This window comes from Arachis duranensis, chromosome 9 (assembly GCF_000817695.3).
Source record: "Arachis duranensis cultivar V14167 chromosome 9, aradu.V14167.gnm2.J7QH, whole genome shotgun sequence".
Lineage (NCBI taxonomy): Eukaryota > Viridiplantae > Streptophyta > Magnoliopsida > Fabales > Fabaceae > Arachis > Arachis duranensis.
In genome coordinates this window covers 73603270-73609706 of record NC_029780.3, presented here as the reverse complement: position 1 = coordinate 73609706, position 6437 = coordinate 73603270, and positions in this window count along the sequence as shown.

The following is a 6437-nucleotide window of genomic DNA, read 5'->3' as shown; positions in this document are numbered from 1 at the left end:
AATTTCTCTAATGATTAGTGACTGGTTTTTATTCTGTTTGATATTGGCTCTATTAGGCTCAATCTATTTTTTTTTTTTTGTATGAGCATGACTTGATACTCACTGCTCTGGGATAATCTCTAAGATACTTTGATATACTTTTGCTACTTTATCTTGAATATTTTGCTATGTTAATCATGTTTTCTGCAGGTGCCCTCATGATGACAAAAGGGGGAGGAAATTTAGGTTTCAAACTTGAAATTGGAATGAATTAAAACAGGGGAACAGGGGATGAAATTTTCAAAATTGAAAATCCATGATCACCCTTGTTCAAAGAAGGCATGTTGTTATTGCATTTGTTTTACTATGGTCACTGCTGCTTAAACTGCATTTGGCATTTGGTTTATGATGATGTATGATTATATGAATGCCTGGCTGTTGATAAATTTGTTAATTTGAAAATTTATTTTTGGCAGTTCCTTTAATCTGTGATACATAAAAACTGCCTTGTTTTATTCTTCAAATATTTTTCCATCATGTTGATTTGCTCTGATATTTTAAACGGGAAAATATTTGAAAAGTATTTGGATACCCTCTTTTGATGTATGAAAAATGGTTGAGCAGTAAATCAGTTTATGATATCAAATGAGTTTTGATTATCAATTAAAATTGCTCATAAATCAAGCATTTAGCATCATGTATAAATATGCTAAATAACATTGTTACTTTAAGCTTGATTCAAATGTTACAGGTTAGTGCTTCCCTTGGTAATATAGCATACATTAAGGGGGAGCCATGTGACATTTAGAAAGGGGGAGAAATTCAAATTCAAAGGGAGTATTCTTTACTCAATCTTTAAATTTCTTTCCATTTCAATTTTAATAATGTTTGTCATCATGGGGGAGATTGATGAGTTTGGAAAACTCTAATTTAATTTGATGATGAACAAACATTATTAAAAATAATTAATTACAAAATTATTAATTTGATCTTAATTCATACTTGCTTAATAAATAATTTTATGTGTGCAGATTTGTTATTGGGCCGAAATGAAAAGAAATATCCCAAGCCCAATTAATTAAATTTCAGCCCCATGTAATTCTTGTTGTGTGATTTTTGGCTGAAACGGTTTTATTAGTTGGGCCAGAAAATTTTGTTTCTATAAAGCCCAAAGAAAGCCTTCCTATGTGTTCATTGCTTGATCCCAATTTCATCAGGAAAGCAAATGTTAACTAAATGGGCCAGTTTTAATCTCAATGTTACAAGCCCAAAATGTTATTAGTGATAAATGGTTCCAAGCTTGGTCCGAAACCAAGGAAAAATGAAAGCAAAGTGCTTCCAACGGAACCAAGCCTTTAACCATGTGATGGATTTCAAAATCTCTTACATTGAATTAATGCATGGGGAATATGAGAGAGAAATATAGCTGAATTGATTGATGGCTATTATGACAAACACGCCACTCTAAGCTAGGGAAGTAAAAGCAAGCTATTTTCAATTAATTAGTTTAACCACTTTGAAATTGCTTTTCTTCAGATTCTTTCTTCTCTCTCTCTCATCTCTTTCTTGTTTCTTCTTCGGTCTTTGTCCAGGAAGCTATGGACGCTATGCTCATCAACAAAGAAAAAGAAGAAGTTGCATGCATTAAGACAATCAAGTTAATGATGGCAGGAAAAAGTAAAGTATGTAGTGGCTGAGATTTTCACCAAATGTGGTTAGATTTGGTGAGGTAATCTAGAGCTCTTCATGCTCAGAAAAGGAAGATGAAGATTCGGCCAGCAAGGGAGATTCTTGAAGCATGGCTTGTCTTTGATTCTGCTCAACCACCACAGGGAGTAGCTAGAGTGGCGAAGTGATGGTTGAAGGCAGAGATTGAAGCAGATGAAGTCATCATCATCATGAAGCATCAAGGGCCAAAAATCCATCTTGGAGAAGAAGCCAAGGATGGAGTGCCCGGATTGATGAAGAGTGATGATCAAGGAAGGACTAGAGGTAATTGCATGTTGGGTTATACATGGTTATCTCTTCTCTCTCTAAGTGGCCGAACCGGTTCTGTGTTGTTGAAGAAGGAAGAAGTTGGTTTAGTTTTGGCTTCAATAAGTGGAGGCTCCCCTCTTCTATAATAAGGGTGGACAACCACTGTTTGAAGCAAGGAGAAAATTTGAGAGTGCAAGGCACAAAGTTCTCAGAGCTACCTGAGCTAACAGATTTCTCTTCTCCTTCAATGTATTCAGTTTTGTATTTTTCTGTTTAATTTTGTCATGTCTTGAGTCTCATGGAAAAAAGGCAAACAGTGAGGTTTGTATGAAAAAGCCATAGAGCGGAAAAAGGCAAAGAGTGCAAAATTAAAAGAAAAAGCCATAGATGTCTTAGAGTTCCTTTGTTCATCTATGTTGTGTTTCATGATTCTGTGGGAATCCCCTTGTAAGTTGGGTTAGCACTTTACAAGTTGTAATCAGATTGATTATAGTGAAATTCCATCATGTTTGTGATGGAGACTGGATGTAGGCTGCACTGCACTTAGCAGCTGAACCAGGATATATCTGGTGTAATCTTCAACTCTTCTCTCCTACATTTTTGTTTCTACTGTACAGGAGCAAAAACTGATATTATCTCGTGCCAAGTGACGAGACAAAAAGAAAAGTCTCGTGGCAAGGGACGAGACAAAACAAAGTTGCTTGTGTCTAGTGACGAGCAAAAACAGAAAAGTCTTCTCTGAAGGTCAGCAAGTGTTAGCATTAAAAAAAATGCGGCTAAGATTCAACCCCCCTTCTCTTAACCACTGAAACCATCAGATTTGATTTTTAAAATTAAAATTAATTACTTTACTAAGAAGAAACTACAAGATAAGATTCTAGAATTTAAATACTGAACCTTTCTTAACAAGAAAGTAACAAACTTCAAATTTTTTAATCAATCACATTAATTGTTAGTGTCATTTCGAAATTTTTGAAATAAAGATAAGGAAGAGATTTTGAAAATATTTTGAAAAAGATTTTTAAAATTTTTGAAAAAAAGAAAAAAATGAAAAAGATATGATTTTTGAAAAAAAAAGATTTTTGAAAAGATAAGATTTTTAAAATTTGAAAATTTGACTTGACTTGTAAGAAACAACTAATTTTGAAAATTTTTTACTAAGTCAACTTCAAATTTTCGAAATTTTGAGAGAAAAAAGGAAAAGATATTTTTTATTTTTGAATTTTTAATGATGAGAGAGAAAAATTAAAAACGTCATTTTTGTGTTTTTCTCTTTTCTTTATGGATCAAAACAAAGAATGCATGCAAGAACACTATGAATGTCAAGATGAACACCAAGAACACTATGAAGATCATGATGAACATCAAGAACATATTTTTTGAAAAACTTTTGATGCAAAGAAACATGCAAGACACCAAACTTAGAAATCTTTAATGCATGGACTCTAACAAACAAAAAATGCATATGAAAAACAACAAACAACACAAAACAACAAAATATCAAGATCAAACAAGAAGACTTGTCAAGAACAACTTGAAGATCATGAAGAACACCATGAATGCATGAATTTTCGAAAAATGCAAGAAAAAATTTTTAAAGCATGCAATTGACACCAAACTTAAAGGTTGACTCAAGACTTGAACAAGAAACACAAAATATTTTTTATTTTTATGATTTTATGATTTTTTTTATATTTTTATTATTTTTTTCAAAAATTATATTTTAAGAAAACGACAATAAAGAAAAATTTTTGAAAGATTTTTGAAAACCTTTTTTTGAAAAGAAAATAAAGAGAAAATTACCTAATCTGAGCAACAAGATGAACCGTCAGTTGTCCATACTCGAACAATCCCCGGCAACGGCGCCAAAAACTTGGTGGACGAAATTGTGATTCGTACTCTTTGTACTTGTATGAAATTTAATTCGAGATAATAGCTCTTTACTATATGTGGTCACAACTCCGTTCAACTAACCAGCAAGTGTACTGGGTCGTCCAAGTAATAAACCTTACGTGAGTAAGGGTCGATCCCACAGAGATTGTTGGTATGAAGCAAGCTATGGTCATCTTGTAAATCTCAATCAGGCGGATTTAAATAAATTATGGAATTTGGAAAATCAAATAATAGTAAATAAACATAAAATAAAGACAAAGTTACTCATGTAGTCCAATGATGGGAATTTCAGATAGGCGTATGGAGATGCTGTGCTCCTCTTGAATCTCTGCTTTTTTACTGCTTTTATCCAATTTTATCACTCCCTTTCTATGGCAAGCTGTATGTAGGGTATCACCGTTGTCAATGGCTACATCCCATCCTCTCAGTGAAAAAGGTCCAAATGCTCTGTCACAGCATGGCTAATCATCTGTCGGTTCTCAATCAGGTTGGAGTAGAATCCATTGATTCTTTTGCGTCTGTCACTAACGCCCAGCCTTCAGGAGTTTGAAGCTCGTCACATTCATTCAATTCCAGAATCCTACTCGGAATACCACAGACAAGGTTAGACCTTCCGGATTCCCATGAATGCCACCATCAATTCTAGCTTATACCAGAAAGATTCTGATTAAGGAATCCAAGAGATATGCGCCCGGTCTAGGGTAGAACGGAAGTAGTTGTCAATCACGCGCGTCCATAGGTGAGAATGATGATGAGTGTCACGGATCATCACATTCATCAAGTTGAAGTGCAACGAATATCTTAGAATAGGAATAATTTGAATTGGATAGAAAATAATAGTAATTGCATTGAAACTTGAGGTGCAGCAGAGCTCCACACCCTTAATCTATGGTGTGTAGAAACTCCACCGTTGAAAATACATAAGTGAAAGGTTCAGGCATGGTCGAATGGCCAGCCCCCAAAACGTGATCAATAGTCTCCTCAGATGAAGAATAAAATAAAACTGAGACCAAAGATGTCTAATACAATAGTAAATTATCCTATTTATACTAGACTAGCTACTAGGGTTTACATGAGTAAGTAATTGATGCATAAATCCACTTCCGGGGCCCACTTGGTGTGTGTTTGGTCTGAGCTTGATCTATCCACGAGCTGAGGCTTCTTTTGGAGTTGAACGCCAAGTTGTAACGTGTTTTGGGCGTTCAACTCTGGGTCGTGACGTGTTTCTGACGTTTTACTCCAGACAGCAACATGAAACTGGCGTTGAGCACCAGTTTACGTCGTCAATTCCCAAATAAAGTATGGACTATTATATATTACTGGAAAGCACTAGATGTCTACTTTTTAACGCCATTAAGAACGCGCCATTTGGAGTTCTTTAGCTTCAGAAAATCCATTTTGAGTGCAGGGAGGTCAGATTCCAACAACATCAGCAGTCCTTTGTCAGCCTCCTATCAGAGTTTTGCTCAAGTCCCTCAATTTCAGCCAGAAATTACTTGAAATCACAGAAAAACACACAAACTCATAGTAAAGTTTAGAAATGTAAATTTAACATAAAAACTAATGAAAACACTCCTAAAAGTAGCTTGAACTTACTAAAAACTACCTAAAAACAATGCCAAAAAGCGTATAAATTATTTGCTCATCACAACACCAAACTTAAATTGTTGCTTGTCCCTAAGCAACTGAAAATCAAATAGGATAAAAAGAAGAGAATATACTATAAATTCCAAAATATCAATGAATATTAATTCTAATTAGATGAGCGGGACTTGTAGCTTTTTGCTTCTGAACAGTTTTGGCATCTCACTTTTTCCTTTGGAGTTCAGAATGATTGGCTTCTCTAGGAACTTAGAATTTCGGATGGTGTTATTGATTCTCCTAGTTAAGTATGTTAAATTCTTGAACACAGCTACTTATGAGTCTTGGCCGTGGCCCTAAGCACTTTGTTTTCCAGTATTACCACCGGATACATAAATGCCACAGACACATGACTGGGTGAACCTTTTCAGATTGTGACTCAGCTTTGCTAGAGTCCCCAGTTAGAGGTGTCCAGAGCTCTTAAGCACACTCGTTTGCTTTGGATCACGACTTTAACCACTTAGTCTCAAGCTTTTCACACCACTCAGTCTCAAGCTTTTTACTTGGGCCTTCATGACACAAGCACATGGTTAGGGACAGCTTGGTTTAGCCGCTTAGGCCTGGATTTTATTTCCTTGGGCCCTCCTATCCATTGATGCTCAAAGCCTTGGATCCTTTTTACCCTTGCCTTTTGGTTTTAAGGGCTATTGGCTTTTTCTGCTTGCTTTTTCTTTTTCTTTCTATTTTTTTTTCTTGCAAGCTTTTGTTTTTCACTGCTTTTTCTTGCTTCAAGAATCAATTTCATGATTTTTCAGATTATCATTAACATTTCTCTTTGTTCATCATTCTTTCAAGAGCCAACAGTTTTAACATTCATAAACAACAAGATCAAAAATATGCACTATTCAAGCATTCATTCAGAAAGCAAAAAGTATTGTCACCACATCAATATAATTAAACTAAATTCAAGGATAAATTCGGAATTCATGTACTTCTTATTCTTTTGA